Below are 20,721 nucleotides of genomic sequence, written 5' to 3' on the forward strand. Positions count from 1 at the left end.
AAAATAAAAAATAAAATAAAAAAAAGCAACAAACCAACCAGCCTTACCTACACAAAACGACAGCAGGGGGATTTTGAGATTGAGTTATCGGGTGTTTTGAAATTTTCACAGATGACCTACTTCTGAGGACCTATTTCTGCAACCTTTTCCAGATAAACTGCAGTTGAGATACAGAGCTTCTGGACCAATATCCTTTATCACTTGGTATGATAAAGGATGGACTAAGAAGATCTCTTAAAATCAAACATATGAGATTTTACAATGAATATATAGATACATTTGTAATCATAAAAACAATTTTTGACAATTACCTATTTCATTTTTCTAATTATACAGCACTGGCAGAAAACTGTCATGAAACCGAGACTTGCTAAAACAGAAAAAATAGAAAAATAAAAACCAAAGCCCCACCAGATTTTTTTCTTATTTGTATTCATACACTGAAGCTTTTCAGTTTTTCTCCTTTTTAATTTCTTTTGCAATATTATTTTTTTTAGAATTCAGAGACACAGGCTCTTAGAATAATTTACTTTGTAAGTAGGAAGCATGAATCTTAATAGTGTAAAAACTGAAGAAATACAGACGTGGAGTCAGAAAATAATCTTTTAGCAGAAAATATATGACAACCACCTAATCTATAGCAAACAACATACAAGAATGTGCTGACTACTTCAGTGTAAGTGAAAGAATTTGCCTAGAATTTGGTGCCTGCCATATCGAAAAAAAAATAATAATCTGTTTTTTCCATGTTTTGAAAGGGATGTGATAGAATGAAAAACATTATATTAAATGAACTCCAACTAAAAGGTTTATTTTATAAGAGGCACAGCTTAAAAGCAGTTTCTTAAGTAACATTGCCACTGAATTAAATGGCCTGAATAAGAATTGTCAGGCGTATTAAAAAATAAATAAAAAGAAAACTACCCTGGTAAAATTAAAACCGCAAGAGAATAAAGACCTTAAAAAAAAAAAAAAAAAAAAAAAAAAAAAAAAAAAAAAAAGCAGCTTTAACTTTTTATGGGAATCAATCAACTAAAGGTTATATTTCTTTTCCTCTTGAGGCTATCATAAGCAAGATAGCCTTCTGTCTCTGCAGGACACACTGGGATAGTTTGTTACTGTATGTAATTATATGAATTCCCAGAGCATATGTACAACATAATTAAATTATAGGGTGTCTTGTGAGCATTGTGTCCAACAGTTACAGACAACACAAAATAACAGACAATTTGAAAGGTCCTTCTTTCCTGACCTTTTCCTTATACAACACATATTGTAGGATATACAGATTTACAACTTGATATGCAGTCATTTATCAAGACAAACTAGTTATTGCTGTATTAGGAATCTGAATAAAATACACACTCAAATGAAGAAAAATTTGTTTGATGCCACGAGCAATAAATTCCTAACATCCTCATTTGATCCTCAATTTGTCAGGATAGGCAACTCATGCAAATGAAAATCTAGGTAGGTAGGAAAAAAGAATGCTTCAGAAGAAGAAATACACTTAAGTAATTCAGTTGGGCTGGGAAAGACTGAAGTAGATTCTGTAAAGGAAAAGTGCTGGGACAAATTGCTTTCCTCTACAAAAAAACACTTTCCTGCAGAGATCTAGGAAGGCATTTTTCAAGCATAGATGGAAGCACTTTGGTCAACAATATAAACACATCTCAGAGCAAAACAACATACAAAATTGAAGTTATGACTACTCACTGAAAGGAGAGATCAGCAATGCTCTGTTTTGCAGTTGTTCTGGGTGGTGTCTTCAGCTGACCAGGTGAGAGACACTTCTTAATTCACTTGGCAATGAAAAGCAAGAAGGATCTGTCAGAAGAGGAAAAAAAAAAGTTGTACACTTGTGATAAGCAAAGACTTCAAAAGTATTCTGGTACTTATGTCTCACAGTTTTTAAATATTAAAAGGGCAATAAAATCTACCTACATTTGGATATCAAAATTCATCTTTTAGAAATATCTTTTCCTTATGCCTCGCATTCTCCCTCCTCCCCACCCTCCAATCTACATAGACACCCAAGCAATTGGTTTGCTTAGTCATTTAAATTTTACATTGCTAAAACGAACTGGTAAGAATTGATCATTTCCTCTCAACTCCCAAAAGAGAAAAAAGCATGATAATCCTGTCAGTAGTCCTCAAACCTTTAAGATCAAGACATTTTTTTCTTCAGGTATCTGTACAGTGTGAAGTTTAACGTAAAGTACTCTTAAGATGACACAACTCCACAGACCACTAGTTGCTTCCATTGTCACTTCATGCTTTTCTTTTTCAGTCTGCAATCCTTATACCACCTGTTGGTTCCCACATTTTGTTCAGAATTTTCATTATCCTTAAAAAGTATTTTTGGAAAAGAGAAATTACCTAACACGTCCGCAGCCTCAGTAATTGCTTTATTTTTCATCTGGTCAGTTGCAACCACAATTATTTGTAAGATTACTTGGAAAAAATATGTTTCACCTTTTATTATGAAATCAAGCAATAAGTGATGGTGAAGAAGTGATTGGTTATTTTGCCTAATAAACTCAAACAGCTGATAAATACCCATTCAAAAACTGTAACAACACCACTGGCTGCAGGTGGGAACAGACATGCAAACCATCAATGGAAGAGCCAAATATTTCATAAATATATACAAAAAACCTATAAAGACAAGCTAATCCTTCCAACTATTATGCATGCAATTTTCTTTTAACATTGAGAGTATTTAACACTGCCAGCTTTATCTATTGCTTTCACTGAATTTAAATTAATGGTACTTATTTTTGGTTAAAATAGAAGCTTGATGTACTAGCACTACTTAACTGCTGAGGTCTATCTCCCTGGAAATGAATAGGCATAATTGTATTTCAGGCCAACAGCTTTCCATAAAGCATCAATTATTTAAATAAGACAAAGAATTCGATACACTTTGTACATTAGTATCATGTAAAATCTTTAAGGCCAGAATCACGGCATAAGATCCTCTAAGAATATGAATCAATGTGAAACAAACAGTGCTTTTAATTTGCAAATGCAAAAGCTGAAACATAGATAACCTTACTAATTATGGGTTGGAAGGCAGTCTTTACTTTCATAATCTCCTTATTTTCACTATTATGCCTACTTTCTTTTGTGCAATCCCATGAACCTATGCCTCAATGCAAATTATACTGCTATTACATACCTACTGCTTTGGTAATTCTGTGCTATTTGGAGTATTTACTTATAATTTCCAATTCATTTATACCTTCCCTGTTTGGGTATCACTATTTCAGTGACTGTTAACTTTGGAACAGAAACATTTGTAAGAGCAGCATCAAGTTGCTCTGAGATACAAATGCTAATAATCTACTGAAAAATAAATAAATTGTGAGCATTAAAATCCATCGTTAGTCAGATTTGAGAAAAAACATCAGAAGGATGAGTAGGATCATGCTTTAATCCTCAAGTAAGACAACATTATATGGACTGAACACTCCTTATGACCAGGTGTCAACTCATAGAAAGACACATGGCCACTGCCAGCTAGGCAGAAAGCATTTTGATTTGGAAGACCAAAAGGAATCAGTGTGGGCAGCGCTGCCCAGTTGGCCCAGGAGGCAGCGGTGCTGTTGAGCCAGTGCCTGCAGTGATCAGCAGCCACCAGGTCCTCGTGGCTCCATGGCGCCCAGCGGCAGCCACTAGGCCATCATGGCTCCATGGCGCTCAGCAGCACCCACCAAGTCCTCATGGCTCCATGAGGCCCAGCGGTGGCTGGCAGGCCATCAAGGCTCCATGGCGCTCAGCGGCAGCCACTGGGCCCTCACAGTCCCATGGCACCCAGTGGCATCAACCCGGAGCCCGTGGGCACACTGGGCTTAGCTGCTGCTGTCACGTCTTCTGTTGAAGAGAACAGCAGCCGTGGGATAAAAAAGGGTTAAAACTCTCTGAAATAAGACTAAATCAAGTGCATATTTTTTTCCAGAACATCCACCGTTTTGCAGGAGATTTAAAAGCATTTGACTTGTTCTTTTTTCTGTATTGACACTGTAAAAACCGTCACTAGTGCCGCAACTGTTATTTTCAATTTCTCCTTTGGCTTGTTTAGCATGTGAGAGGTCAAAAGAAAGATGAAACAGTCTCGCTACAACTGAATAAGCAAACAACAAAAAAGCCATTCAAAATCTATGTAGTAAATTAATCAGGTAACAAAAATAAAAGCAAGTTCCTTGTTTGATTATATTGGTTTTTTGGTCAGCGACTTGTTGCCAAGACTAGGTAAGAATGCACTCTGACAAGTTCAAATGCATGTCTAAATTCTAATACTTTTTTTTTTTTTTTTTTACCTTGATGTTCCTTTCTGTAAGAGAAGAAGCAAGAAATATTTGTGTACAGCTACCAGCATGTGCAAATAAACAAGACCAAGCAAAAGAAGCAACAAAAATAGAAAGGATGGAGCTGTTACTTTCAAGCTTCTCTTAAAGTAATAGTAGTCTTAATAATTTCAGACACTGTACGTATACTAGCATTACAAAAAAATATTTAAAATCAATTTAAGAAAGGGTAATTTTGTCAACTACCATTCTTTGTAACTTTATTGTCAGTGCCCAGGTGCAAGAACATCTGTGAGGAGAGGCCAGGGGTGCCCTGAGCTGGGCACCACCAGCTCTGGAACGTTCCAGCTGGATTTTGAATATTCCTGCTGGTTCTGGTTGGTCCCAGCTGGTTCCAGAATGTCCTGGACAGTTCTGAAAATGTTCCAGAATCTTCTAGAATGTCCCAGCCTGTGCCTAAATATTCCAGAAGGTTCCAGCCCGTTCTGGCCTATTCCAAAATGTTCCAGAAAGCTCCATCTGGTTCTGGTCTATTTCAGAACATTCCAGCCATTTCCAGATGGTTCTGCAAAGGCGCCACTGCAGGACTCTACTACACTGGAGTTTCCACATGAACATAATCCCTCACTGTTTTAGTGAAAATCAAGAACATGCTAAGATTTATGCATGCAGTTTGCTGCCTTTTTGTACTGGGAAACATACAAATATTTACCACTCTTTCGCCACTTCCCTCTCTCATTTATGTTTCAGCTAATGCCAACAGTGCTAGCTCCCACAGTAACAATCCACCTCATACAAGTGCAAGGAAGGTTAATTAAAGACAGTTTTTAAATTACTCTAAGTGCCACTGGAGTAAGTGATATAAAAATCCATACATTTACTACAGGCTGCAAGATCTGATGATCCTTTTAAAATAACCCAGCAGTACTATTGAGATGGTATTTGGCATACTTCATACTGTTGCTTTTCTTGCCCTTGTTTATGATTAATTAATGAGTCGTGTTTCTTAGATGAAGTTTAGAGATTACACACTCAATAATGACAGAAAGGGAATAGCACAGCTGCAAGCATGTAAAAGCCAGGTAATTGCAAAATCTACACTAACACACAAAATTTGTATTTGGTCCTGGCTGGTACATGCTTAATGCTGCAGTATTGTGTTATTTATTTATTTAAGTCACCGGATCACTTAGTGCAAGGCACTCACCCACTGAGCATCACTAAAGCATTTTTCTGCTCATTTTGGAAGTCGCTGGCCCCACGCCAGGCAGCTGCTTCCATGACTCATTGCTCCCCTGCTCCCGTGCCTCCAACCACTAACGACTCCATTTGCGCAGCACCTGAGAGGCAACCATTCCCATTTAATTGGCTGGGAACTTGGCACAGAAAGATTGAAGGCAAAGTGTCCACTAACACCATGTGCCCCATTTTTGTAGTGTTTAGCATTATACAGCATTTTGCATGCTGTAGAACAGCTCTAGGTGCCTTCAGCCATAGCTGATAACAATAAATATTTTTATAAATTAAGATATCTGTATATGGCAAAAAAGGAACAAGTAAGCATTTAGTGACTACAGCACAGTTTGTTTAATGCAGTATCTACTACCATGCAGAAGGCTGTGGGATGCAGATTCCAGCTCACCTTGCCCCTTAACTCTGCAGCCACATGAACCCAGCAGCAGCAGCACCGCTAGGACAGGCAGCTCTCACTTCTCCTCAGCCACCTGCTTGCAACATCTCCCCTTCAGGGGATGGGGCCAGAATGGGAGCTGCTCCAGTTACTCACTGAACCCCACTGAGCATTTGATCAAAAAGATCTGGTTTCTTTTGTTTCCTCTCCCCACAGTTTTAGTCTTTTATCAATTCTTTACTCTAGCTCAGTGCATTGCCACAGAAATACATACACCAGCAGACAGGGCTGGGGGCAGGAATGAGTATACAGGAACATCCTGGCCAGGCATAGATCCTTGGACTGCAGAGCAAGACAACGTCCAACCACTTACATGTAACATCATCCCCTTCCTGAATACTTCTTTCACTTCACCCCAGCAGCCAACAACAACAACAAAGTGATCTTACAAACAGCTTTGCAAGTCTAATTAATTCTTAAAGAGCATCTGCTCAGAATGCTGAATAAAGCAAGTGTCCTGAGGAAAAAGACTATCAACATCTGACTTCAGCCAAAGGACAAATTCAAGTTATGGATTTTAGTTTTGGCTATTCTTTGAGTCTCTTACTTTTCATCCACTTTTTTTGTTCTTTTTGGCAACTTGAATAATAGCATTCTAATATAGTCTATATTTCAATAAAGACAAATGAGTGCAGACCCTACTAATAAGTAAAAATGTTACACAACATTTAAAAAATGAAGTCTAGTACTTCTGTGTCAACTTACTTTGAATGCACAGTGCAATCTTCATATTGAATATAAAGTATTATTATCCTTAAGAAATGTATATAAACTCATGCTTTATTAATTACCAAGCATTCAAGTAAATCAAGTAATAACTAGAATTTGTATTACATTTGATAGGTAACAAAACTGCTAGTTACTCAAAGCAATATTGATCAAAACCTAATGCTGTCGACAAATGATAATAAAACTTTCAAGATATGTTTTCTCTCACCCTGATATCAACACATATTTCAAAAACTAGGGGTATAAGCTTTAGGCCAAACTTAAAAGAATTAATATGATTTCTTCTTCCTAATAGCCAACCAAACATATGAAGAGTGGAAAATTAGTAAATGGAAATTTTTTTTTGCTAACGAATAATCATAATAATAAATAAGCTTTTAAGAGCCATGAAATTATAAACACAAGTGTTTCAATACATTACAGCTGTAGAACAAAAAAAATAAATTAAAAAAAAAAAAAAAGAAATTATGCATTTATCAAGTACATAAGTTCTGTACCACTTCATAATTGATAATTTTACAAGCTTCCATTCAAAAAAAAAAATTTTTTTCTATTGAGTATTATGACTAGTTAAAGGCAGCAATTTAAATCTTAAAGAGAAATAGTGACCAAACTCAGTTAGAATGGGAATTCAGTGCTTGACAGTAACAGGAAAGATCATGGCAAAAATCTAATAGTACTGCTCACAAGAGGCAGAGAACGGAAACCACAGCCGAATCACAGCAGAATACAAAATACAGTGCACCAGAAAAGTAGCTTTGCTCACATCTTTGGAAACACAACAGCCTTCCTCCAAGAAAAAAGAAAAGCAGTAAAATGAAAAATATGATAGCCTTCCTATGTGTCTACTGAAATATGTATCTAGAAGAGCACAGAGGAAGAATGCGGATGCTGAAGTGAAGCAGTATGGCTGCCCAAAACATGAAGTAGTCCATCATTTTACAAATACATTAAAATGCTACAATGGAGTAACACTAAAAATTGGTGCTTAACAAGCAGCAGCTGTAGTACCATCACTGCAGGAAGAAGCCTCTTCTAGCATATGAATCAGGAGAACTGACACTAATAAAGGAAAATTATGCTCAGTGGAAAAAAAGTTCACCACCACTGCTGGATATATTATGTGTGGTCTGTATTTGGTTATATAACACTGGTTTATATAGATTACAACCCCCTGGAAAATCTCTTATATTCCATCCCGTTCCCAAATAGCATAAGTTCCTAAAACTACGGGGGGAAGAAGTTCAATGAGAAACACCCAAAAACCCTAGAGAAGAAATTACCAAATGCAATACTTTTACTGTGAATTGAAGTATTCAAAACCCTCCCTCGGCCCTCCCAACACTAAACATTTACTAAAATCTTCTCTTCCTTACAGTAGTGTGCTAGCGTAAGAAGCCACCAGAGAGAACTGCATTAGTATCAAGTACAGAGAGGTGCCTATCACAGTCTGTGACTCAGTAAAGCTTCTATCTGTATGGAAACTGAGAAAACCACAACTGATATTTAGTTTTTTTGTTTGTTTGTTTGTTAAGTAGCTCAACTCAGCAAAACATTAATTAGTGTCAGAGGAAATCACACCATTGTAGAGTTCAACCTACAAGATACATCTGAGAAATTAGTAAAAGGTCCACACATGCACATACAAACTCCACAACCAGCAGCCTCACTCACCCGAGTCTAGGGGAGTCAGTGAAATGATGTAATCAAACAGCCAAGCAGATAATAACCAGAGCAAATGAATCAGGAGCTTCACTTGTAAGCATGAAAATAAATATAAGACCATTTACCATTACTTTACACTGAGAGTTTCCAATTACAAAGGGTAAAATAAGAAGAAAAAAAAAAAAAAAAGAGAGAAAAAGAGATAGTGCAGAAAATAATAAAAATTAGAGTAAAAATGTCAATATTATTAACTTTCAGAACAGTTGCAAAGCTTGAGAGGTGAACTTCATGGTAACTGGATTCAAGCACCAACAAAGAGTTACTTAGGGAAAGCTATGAACATCAGGGAAGGAGAAGAGGAAACAGAAGAGGTGGGTAATGCTGTCAGTCCAAACACAGCTCACCTAAGGATGAAAGGAACTGGGGCTAGCAGAAAGCAAAGGGGACAGCAGCAGGGGAGGTAGAAGACATCTCTATTAGCTGGGCAGTGTGGCTCGGAGCAGCAGCTGGCACACAGTTAAGGCTGGACAACACCTCAAACGGACCAAGAGCCCTGAGCTGTTAACACACTGTGTAAAGAAAAGTCCTGGTCCTCCCTTTTTTTGCACTGCACTAGTCGCTAACGCGGAGCCACCCCAAGTAGCCTCAAACATTTAAAAGCACTCTTTCACTGGGCTCAAAGCAACTCTGAAACCATTCACAGCATCATCACCAGACAGCGCCGGAAGTGCAAAGAAGTGAAATTTGACTGAAATTTGATCTGGACGTGAGCAAATTTTTAAAACTCAAATAAATGAAGAGCTAATCCAAAAGTATTTTACAAAAAAAAAAAAAAAAATCAATAAAAATGGCAATTCCAAGCACTAACTTTGGATGAGTTATTACTTACACACACACTTAGATAACTGGTATATTGTCTCTTAAAAAAAAAAAAAAAAAAAAAAAGATGAATAAAGTAATACAAGGACAATCTCTCCATTACCAAGATAAACATACATATATACATACTTTTTTTTTTTTTTTTTTTTTTTTTTTTTCCAGAGGAATACACACACACACACCCCTCTATCTACAAGGAGCAGCTAAACTGAGCTGCTGAAGGTACATGCATCTGGAGCCCTTCAAAAGAGCACCTCTGCAGGTTACTTCGTCTTGCACAGGTATGCCTCCCTACGAACTGCCTAAGCCACAACAAGAATACCGCAGTCCACAGCTCTTTCCACTGAACAATCAAATTCCCAGTGGGCTTTAATAGGATGAGAAGAGAATGTGCAGTACGGCAGTGACTGAGCAAGTCTTCCCTTCTCTGCTGGGGCGGCGTGGAGGAACGCTTCCCCTCCCAAAGGCACAGGGCAGCACCTCCTCATCCCACCCGTGACTACTGAAAATAACAATGTGCATGTGTAATGCATTCAGTGGGCCTCCCTCGCTCTCCCCTCACAAAATGATAGCCCTCAGAAAAAAAAAAAAAAGGCCACAGAGACAGCTGAGGGCATGTAATCCCAACCTTTCTGTCTCTTTCAGTACAAGAACCAGGGGACATTGAGTAGCACTAGCAGGAGTCTGGTTCAAAGCAAGCTTCCTTCACCTTCTTAGAAAAGGCAGTTGTTTTTTTGTTTTGTTTTGTTTCTTTTTTTCACCTTTACAGAGCAAACGTGCATTTTACAGGAGGATGCTGGGGAGGCCACAAGTTTACCAAGATTTAAGCAAAGACAGGAAAGATTCACAGAAGAGAATCCCACTGAGGTCTCCTAAGTGGCTGAGACCACTTCCAGCTCAGGGAGTCCTGGGACCAAACGGGCTGAAAGTCTGGGAAAGAATAAGCTGAGTTTCAACTATGATTGCCTCTTTTACTGTCCCCAGGTGTTCACTTATGGCCATCCGGCTGAACCAGTACAGCCTATATTCTATTTCTTCCTCTATTTACCTCTAGACAGACAAAAAAGATTTACTTGTCTTGATACCTACTAGCTTACCTTCATAATGCCTTTTGTGCTGGCAAATGAAGACAAGAGGATGTCACCCTTCCCTGTTAGCCCAATTCCAGAATATTAAGTGGGTGCATCAAACTCTCTATATTATGTTATTTATCGAGACTCAAAACATAGCATGACCTAGAGACACAGAATATCACGAAATAGGGCATCAGGACATTCAGCAAACAACAGACCCTGCCAAAAAAAAACAAAACAAAACAACAAAAAAAAAACACTACACAGGTCACAGACACTTTTTGTCATGATTTTAGTAGACAATTTCTTCAGTTATAGATTGCAGGCATTCTCTTTTATAAGGTGTCACAAGCACCACACATTTTCAAGAACTGCTTCACCAGTAAATACATTCCCTACCGCACACAACATTAGCCACCCATTATCAGCAGCGGCTACTCAAGAGCAGGGTAGCACCACAATGGCTACACTGCTGCTAATGAGCAGCAACTGCACTTCACACTCAACTGTGTTTGTTCTGAAGTGTGGAAACGGAGAATGAAATTTTCTCTCCTCTATATTTATCCATATTTAAAATATCTAAATACAGCCCGAGTTTTCTTTTTTACTCTAATCTTTTTTTTTTTTCCCAAATGTGAGCTGTATTCTAACAAAATCACTCTAAAGAAATTAGATAAACAATTTAATTAAAAAAAAAAATCTTTAAGTAAAGCACTGCTCTAATAAAACGGTGACTTAAAACCACATGGTTGGTTAATCTGTGACACAAATAAAAGGCCAACTGAGTGGTAAGCCAGAACTGTCATTTGAAATTAGGGCATACAACAACATTAATGTGATTTGAAATTCTGATTTATATTAGGCCTCATTAAGCAGTTTAGAGAAATTCATAAATCTTTCTAGAGGGTCATTTTTTTTTCCTAATTACCTCTACAGAATTATATACACAGATACATTAAAATACAGTATTTATAAATCATTATATTTATTTATTTATTCAAGTCCTATTGTCTCTCAGCTATGAAACTGGACAAGGCAAGAGCCTTCACAGATCCATAAGAAAATCAAAACACAAAGAAGAATCTGGCACACATACTTAAATGTTGATTCCAAAATGTTCTCAACTTAAGCTGTACCAAATATTCAGAGAATTAGCGAGAGAGTTGCCAACGGCCTTTTATGTAAGGGTTATAATAGTTACTGTTATATATTATATATATAAATATGTATATATTTGTTGACTGAAGTCAGCTTAACTTTCCAAGCTGTAATTTACAGACAGATTTGATTATGATAGGTAGATTCTGTTTCAGTATATAATTTCTAGTCCTTGCCTCTTACAATACCTGTCAACTCCTCAGCTTTGTGCTTAAACCAAGACCTTGATAAAACGCAGCAATAAAACATGCATGTCTGTAACATGCTGATGGCTTATAGTCCCTCATTAATGGAAATAATTTCATTTGTTCATGAGTCCCTAATGAGCCACACATACATTCTTTTGCCAGCTTAGGATTCACTAACAGTGGTTTATTCCTTTACATTAAATTTCTGCTCAGTATGTTTTTATGCTAACAATTAAGGCCTAAAAATAATCTCAGCTTTTTCTTATTATTACTATTCACTGAGATCTGAGATTTTTATTTATTTATTTATTTTTAAATACACTGTTGGGAACGTAATGCATAGAGAAGTCAGCTTTACATTCACCAAGAGATATGGTGCTGTGAGGCTAATGACATCCCAACAAGCATAGCATAATTCTTCTCCTCCTGGACATTTCTATTGCCAGCACTCTGCACTGAGCAAATTCAACAATATTAACACTTGCAGACATTTTCACTGAATACATATTGATAAAAAAATACTGTGCATGTTTTCATTTTACAAAACACAGAAATGACTCAATGGAACAGAAGAGCTTAAAGGCCTCAACTGAAAGCTAAGGCATTTGGATATCGAACAGAGGATAGCACCCTAAGTGAGCATAAATACACTTAGATAGGATTTCCAAGTATTAAAAGCTAAGACAGTGAATCTATATATAGCCACTGATAAAAGTAGAGCTTAAAAGGACACTGATTGGTCCTTGCTTTGCTAACTTGAAACAATAACAGGCAAGAAATTTGAACAGTTTCCCCTTTACAATGAAAACAGTAACTTTAGATATCTGTAAATACCTGGGCAGGTCAACTTTAAGCTAGCAAGCCTTTGGAAAGCATAATTATTATCTGAATTTCAAGATACAGAATTTCAAGTTACCTTTTGAAAACTACTTGGTTTGAGGAGGAATACCATGAACTGCAGCCAGGCATTCAATTATCCAAAAGGAATACTGCTGACGTCAAAAGACATGATATACAAAGCACAAAGCTTTACAAACTAAATGGCCAAACACATAATCCAATGAACAAAGATACCAGCAGGTCATCTAGCTATGGCTAACAAATGGTCTGAATACCTCTGGGTTTTACGTGTTCTACGTATTATCTAGTTTACCAGAGAACTTGTAAAAAGAAACAAAAAAGAAATCAAGTTAGGGACAGACTGCCATCAAAATTTTATTCTCAAGTAGTGACGCTTAGCTCTCAATTTTTTTACTCCTTTTTTTTTTTTTTTTTGCTCTTATCTGAAATACAGGTGTTCACACATAGCCTGTTACTTAGAACTTGGTTTCTCAACTAATAATCTTTATTCTCTGACATGTGCTCCTTAATACTAAGGTCGTCACATTATAGTCTGGACACATTTGTGCTTCTCTTGCACAGATGAGGAAAGGTTGTCCAGCCTGGATAAGAATGGGCTCAGGGTGATGTCAACCACGTGCACAAAGACACAAGGGGAGGATGTCATGTAAATGGAGCCAGACTCAGGTACGAACTGAAACACATTAAGTTCTGGTTCAAAAAAAAAATAAACACACACACACACAAACAGCGCAGGTGGTCAGCCACTGGAACAGGTTGACCAGAGAGTTTGTTGTGTCTCCATCTGTGGGGACATTCAAAACCTGACTGGACATGGTCCTGAGCAACTGTTCTGGTGGACCCTGGTTGAGAGCAGATGGCTGGACTAGAAGTCCACAGGGACTCTAAAAGTAGGACTGGACTCCAGCTGGTAGAACTCCAGAAGTCCTTTCCAATCTCAGTCATTCTACTGTTATTTGCAACTGGGTATCATTGATATTCTCTAGTTATGCAACGTATTTTTTATTTTTCAAAGTTAAAGATTTTCAGAATTCATCTTTCTCTTTGGCATTTCATACTGTCCTCAAATGCAAGATCTAGAAGTTTATTAATGGAAGTTACACATGTGTAACACATGTAAATTCTCAAAATAAGGACTAAACTCTCCTTTCTTGATCTCTGCTTGTTTTCAATCCAGGTAATATCACTACAAGGGTGATACCATTGCATTTGATTTGCAAAACAAATGAGAGCAAGAAAGGAGAAACAAGAGCAACAGTTTAGCAAAAACAAACTATATTGGTCTGACAAAGACCCACCGCTGGAACAAGGAGGAAGGAATAAAGACACACGTTTATTATCTGTTGATCCATTTCTAACAATTTAACAGAGGGCAGTAATCTTGAAGATACTAAAACCCCCAGAGCTCTGAGAAAAATCAGTTTGATTGTAAAATAGGAGACTCAACTTAGCATCACCTCTGCTAAAAGAAACATAAGGCTTCTAGCTATTAGCTGACAGCTAGCCTGTGTCACCCAGGGCCAGGCACGTGCTGCTGGTGGTTATAAGGGGCAGGAAGAACCAAAGGTATTGCAGGAAGGTTTAAAGGATAGAGGAAAACAGGAGCTGCAGTTATTATAGGGGAAAAAGGACAAGGGGAAGATCACAGGGAATATTAGCAGAGAGAAGCAGGTAATCCTTCTGGTGGAAGGGATGCTGAGGGGATCAGGGATGAAGGACAGAAATCTGTAGGCAGTGAAGCTTCATTAGTTCCACTAATCACAGAACAATTTGTTTACAGGAAAGTATTTTGGTTTGTTTGTTGTTTGCCTTACAAGGATGAACAGGTGTCTTAATATAGTCTGTGTGTGGAGTAAAAGAGGAACAGCCAATACTGAGAGCACTCCGTTCAGGCTCAATTTATAAATGGAAAAGTGATTCTGCATGCAACAGGAAGGATAAAAACGGTATCCTGCTGTTCACAGTGGGAGACAGAATTTAAATATCCTGTAATATAATTTGGTACATCACCACATATCAGGCTTGACTTTCCTAATTTACACCAGTAAGTTCTTACGCAAGAACCCATCTTTTCATTTCAAGGCAGTGACTTCTGATTTACACCAGGGCAAAAGGAAGAACACGCAGTCCTCCCTATCTTCATAAAATTGGCCATCTGCTGTTAAATGCATTAATGGCAGATATAATCATATGTTAGTATTGTATTACAAGATAATATCAGCACTGGATTGAAAGGGGAAACAGAATACTATTTGGTGTTATATCATTTACACCACCATTCACACACAAAAAAAAAAAATGGTTATAGTGTTCTCCAGTTTCAGCTACTTATTAATTAGAAGAATAAATCAAATCATAATGAAAAAGAAATCAGAAGCATTGGGGAAAAAGTTTCTAAAGGAGGGCTTTAATATAAAGTCACACCTAAAACTACATTGAGAGTAGTTTTTCCTCCTATAATCCCCATATTTTACCATGATACAGCAGTGTTTAGCCACAGGTACACAGTTCATAGAAGAGAATGCCAATGAAATACCAATGCAAATGCCACTTGACAAAACGATTTTCATGAACTTTTTTTTTTTTTTAATTATTCCATTTTTAAACAAAGATACCTATTTTAAGGGGGGCTTAGCCTACAGCTTTCAGCACCATTCACATTTTCAAGCTCAAGTGCCATCTGCTGGCCCCACTGCTCACCCATAAGGACATGATTCCAGATGGCTTTTCTCATACATTTTGTAATTTTTTTTTTTTTTTTTTTTTTTTATTTTTAACATGAAACTTCATTAGAAGAGGGCATACAGACTACTACAAAGACACATAATTTAACCACTGGAAATTATTTTCCTTTTGCAAGATCTTGTGTCCTTTTCTGGAATACATTAAAGTTTCCACTAAAAAGGAGGCTGTCCATTAGCACTGCTAATGCACCTTTCATCTTTAATTTCTCATTCTTACAATATTTCTCACAAGATATTTTACACCACCCAGAACCCTGCCACGTGGAGTTCCTAATGTAACTATATACAGACTTATAAATGTACATTAGAGAAAATAATGTGATAAATAGGAGCAGTCTACAGCAACAGGATCTGCACAAGAGGAAATTCTAAGAGAGATTTAAACTCTGCACCAGGAGTTGAAAATTTGTTGGCATTGCTCAGCTGCTCTAAACACACTGTGCAAAGGTGACAGGCAGATGAACGAGCAAGAAAACACTGAAATAGGTGGACCAGTGCTGAAGAACACCAAGAGAGCAGGTAGCAACAAACCCTGAGAAGATGAATTTATAGGAATATACATAGAAACTGCAGAAGAGGTTCAGTAGTGAGATTCAAGGAGGGAGATCATACAAAATCAATTTGGTGAAGTAAAGTAAATCATTAAGCAGCTACATCCTTCCCCTTCTCCATATTTCAAAATGTAGTTGCTAAAGGCTTGAGGCTGCTTCTGGCTCTTGCAGCACTCAGAATGAGGAAAAAAAAAAAAAAAAAAAAAAAGGAGAAAAGCAGAAATGTACAGAAAAAAAGAGTTAAGTCAGATTTTGGAGAATAAACTATATCTTGGATTGGTGGAAAAAAAGATAAAGAATACCCTCGACCTCTGAATTTGAGTCAAAGATGCTACTGGGAATGGAAATTAGACATCATTTGAAGGGAAAGAATTAAATCAAGAAAGACTTTCCATTTGGCTAAATTAGATTTCAGCCTTGAACTAACTAGGACTATCAAGTCAGATTTCTCCACATCATGTCCATGATCAGGAGATACTTAGGTCATCCTTTATTTCTCCTTCTGAATCTTCTCTGAATCCACAGATGCCTATGGACTGCAGAACTCCTTCCCTTGATTCCCTTTGGCTTTGCAGCAATCCATTTCTGCAGCTCAGCAGCAGTAACAGAAGATCTGGCTGCCTTTGGGAAGGAGGACAGTTCCAGCACAAGAATATTTGTTATTTGAAGCAGCAACCAACTCCAGAGAGATACCCACCTGGGCCTGAGAAAGAGCAGGTTACTTCAAAGCTGCTCCATCTTTTCTCACTCTTAATTTGTCATCTAAACCCTTCATGAAGAAAACACGCAGAAGAAGAAATTTAATTCCCTCAAAGATTACAAGCCAAAAATGTTCCTTTATTGAAGGTGGTGTGCTTCTTGAGTACAGATGAACAACAGGACTGAGGTACTAAGAAGGATCAGTAATCACAGAATCATAAAATCATTCAGGTTGGAAAAGACCTCTAAGATCCTCTAGCCCAACCTTCAACCTAGTACTAAAGTCCACCTCTAAACCATGCTACTAAATTCTACATCTACATGTTTCTTGAAGAGCTGCAGTGATGGTGGCTCAACCACTTCTCTGGGCAGCCTGTTCCAATGCCGCACAACTCTTTCAGTAGAGAAATTTCACCTCATGTCCAACCTAACCCTCCGCTGGTGCAGGTTGAGGCCACTTCCCCTCGTCCTATCACTTGGTGCTTGGGAGAAGAGCCTGATCCTTGCAAACTTGGTAATGCTAAGAACCACAATTAAAATTTGAAGTTGATCACAGGTTGCCCCTGTAAATATTTAATCTTTCTTACCATTACCATTAGACTTCATTAATAAAAGAAGTATCATTCTTCAAAGGGCAGCTGGAGAAATGACGCTTGCCAACTGAAGACTTGATGAAGGATACTAAGTAAGAAGGATACATCCAGATCATTACATCTCGGTCTTCATTACTTGAAATTTAATCAGACTTAGTAAGTTTAGCCAAAATATAGCCACTGTCATTCAGTCATGTGCCGCCAGTCACAAGTCTTCATGAGCAGAAGCCTACTGTAACATCTCTGGTGTGACTGTATGATAAATCCAGTATTTTTCTAATGTAGCCCTGAACTTAGCAAGGACAATCAAGTCAGCCATAAAATTGCCACAAAAAAAAAAAAAAAAAAAAAAAAAAAAAAAAAAAAAAAAACCAAGGTCAACTTTATATCTACAAAGCAAAAATGACCTTGAAAGGATTTAAAGATGAACAGGTACAATTCATTTTTCTGCTTCATTTAGATGTGTAAAAATACTCATTTCATTTCTACTTTTCTAGCAATAGGTGGCACTCTCAAATGCCACTTTCCTAGGAACCTCTTGTGTACCATATTGTTCTATATTCCAGTAGGAATATATTCAAGGAAGTATAGGTGAAGTTATTTTCCTTTCTGCTTCCACTAAACAGAACAGAAAAAACATCTCACAGTTGTTTTGTTTTCTGTTTTCAACTGTAGTAGTGCTCAAGCACATTTTTACAACAGCTAGAAACTGGAGAGCAGTATGCTGTTATTGTTTGTGAGGCTGCACTACTTTAGATAAGTGGCAAGCAGATAAACATGCTACATGCTCCAGCAATCTGAATGACAACATTAATATAAAAATCACAGTTTTAAAATAGGTATTGTCTCAGCACCTCCAGTTGCCTTTTTAGTGACCTGTTAAAATACAGTCATTTCTATTTTTCCCTGTTTTCCCAGATTTGTAGATAACATGCATGGTTAGTAAATAACATGTCCTCTTGGCTTGCAAAATAAGCACTTTGCTACTCTCCCCTTCAACCTGCTGACCACCTTTCTCTGTCTTCTCAATTCACCAGCTTTGTTATGTGCAACATTCCCTCTAAGTGCTGCTATCTTTTCTTCACCCACTAGTGGTATGCTGGCTCTGCAGTTCTAATTTCAGAAGGATGCTTAACAGCTGCGACAGTCAGAATCCTGAGCTCAGTACTTACAAGGAAGATCATGCACATAATATTGTTTTTGAGATTTGCCACTTCTCCAGTGTAATTTTTGAAGTCCCAACTCCAATATAACACGCTTCTCACCTAAGCTGTTTACATAAGGGATATACTTTACAGGAAAGAAAAGTATACCAGACTAAGTCCCCTCTGTATCTTAATTTCTTTTGTTTCAAAGTAAAATGCTCTGGAAGCCTGGAAACAACTTCAGTTTGTCTCAAAGCAAGGAAGGAATTAAACACTGAAGCTGTTTTCTTAAGTCTTTTGGTTATTACGGCAAAAGCATTAAATCTGTCTTAAAATTACTACATGCCATTAGGCAAACTTCTCCTCTTTCTCCACAGATCAGGCACATCCCTGCAATTTCACAGCACTTGCTAATGCAAAGCATGCTCAGACTCCATTGACAGCGCGCCGACATGACATGCTTCACTTTCCATTGTCCACTGTCCTTAGCCGTTCATTATCCTGACTGCTGTTCCTACAGGATAATGATACGCTTGGCCTCTGCCTGTGACTAACACATTTTGCTACAGGGCTTCTTTTAATTGCAACACATAGCATATACTTTTGTTTTGGAGCAACAGACAAACATTTAGTAGAGAACTTGTTTGCTCCCCTGCTTGATAGAGGATCAAAATTAAATATATTTTGAAGCAGGGTGCATGCAGCCCAAGTAAGATTGTACCTCCCCTGGTGTACCAAACAGGGATTCTCACTGCAGCCAAAGGAACACCCCTCCAAATTGTACTGTGCTGAAAGACACCAGCTACCAAGAAATCCCCCAACTATAAACAGCTTAAATAAGAATGAAATATGTATGAAATTGGTAGAAAGTTTCCTCACCTTTTAAACCTTTATGACTTAGTGCCTATGTCAGGATTTCAATTAGAAAATAACCAGACCAGATTCTTCTAAGTACAGAATGATTTAAAGCTGAGTGCAGCCAAAAGCCAGCAATCAGCTCACAACTACAGCAGATGTTTCCCCAGCTGAAGTCATTCAGTCTAATTCTCTTACCCGGTGACAAGAAACGGGACATCCAAGACTCAGGAACTTTCATATTTAGGCCCTCAGTGATAAGAAATTACTACTAAAAAAGCTATCAGGCATGAACCTGTCACACATTTAAACAAGACGATCGCTTTTAATAAAAAAAATTCCCCCCAGAAGGGCAGCAGATTTGTTTTGAGAGGTTCTATTAGAAAGCAAAAGTCTGAACTGCAGAAATATTTGGTTCTTTCAACTCCAGTTGAACAGAGTAAAACAAACCATCAAGACATCTCCCTCTCTGGCCAACAGAGCAGCAATGGTCAAGGGGCACAGAAGAAAACAGCAAACAAGCCCATGTAGTACCTAGATGGACTAGACAGAAAGTTATTTTTAATTAAGATAAATTAACTTCTGATATTAACTACATCAATGTTTTGTCTCACTGAGTTCTCAGTTACATTACCCATGACATCAACAGTAACTGCCACTAACTAATACATCTGCAGAACTCCGGTTTATATTTTCATAGCGCTGCCATGTTTAATGTGTGTCTTCATAGCACATTCTAACTCATTTATTTGCCTTGGCCACCGATGTACCTCGAGAGTGCCTCATTTAGCGCAGGAAATAAAATAACCTTAACACAGGAGGATGAAAACAGGAAACTACTGACAACAGCACCCAGTCTGCAACTAGTTGAAGGATTCCAGTGACTGAGATTCCATCTGCGAGCAGGCAATGCTCATCTGTAGCAGGTGGATCCAACCAGCATTTGGGGGTTGAATTCAGCACGAAAAGCCAGAACAGACTGATACTGACCCATGGAAAGAGACAAACTGGTCCTGAGCCACAGAAGAAACATATGCCAAGCAGCGAAAGCTGTGGTAGTGCAGTGACAAACCCTTTGATTCCAGCTCCTCATCAACAAGTTCTTGAGCCTGGACATTTCAACTTCAGCAATCACCACAGCCAACTCAGCATAATGCGCCTAAGGCTTGCTTGACCAATATTTGTAGTTACTGACTGCTTCTCATTGCCACCGGATAGATTGCCCAATAGCTGTAAACGCATGGTTGTGTTAAGAAATTTCCTGAATGGAAAACTGAAATGGTGTCTCAGTCTCTTGGAATACTCCCAGCACAGTGATCCTCAGTCCCCTAGCAATAACAGGCATCCCATCTCCCACCCCACCGACCGACTCATAACGCTGTGCACACATAGATGGTGCAGTGCCTCAAAACTGATAAAGCGATGTCTCAAAGTGGTATAGTCTAATTTACTACCAAGAACATGGTAGGTTAAGATGGAAAATGCAAATTTCTGTGCAAGAGAAGAGCTGTTACAGGAGATACAGCAGGTACACTCTATAATAATTTTTAAATTGTGGTTTTGTTTTATATCCAATATCAG

General features: G+C 37.9%; 1 protein-coding gene across 3 annotated transcripts in view; it reads right to left on the bottom strand.

Moving 5' to 3' along the window:
• TENM2 (teneurin transmembrane protein 2) overlaps positions 1 to 20,721 on the bottom strand; it is a 1,369,797-nt gene that overhangs the window by 607,553 nt on the left and 741,523 nt on the right. For all 3 annotated transcript variants that reach the window (XM_084535365.1, XM_084535362.1, XM_084535363.1), the window contains one exon: positions 1,717 to 1,827. The gene's annotated coding sequence lies outside the window, so the exon portion shown is untranslated. The remainder of the gene's footprint in view (positions 1 to 1,716; positions 1,828 to 20,721) is intronic.

Source organism: Aythya ferina (assembly GCF_964211825.1).
Source record: "Aythya ferina genome assembly, chromosome: 14".
NCBI classification, from domain to species: domain Eukaryota; kingdom Metazoa; phylum Chordata; class Aves; order Anseriformes; family Anatidae; genus Aythya; species Aythya ferina.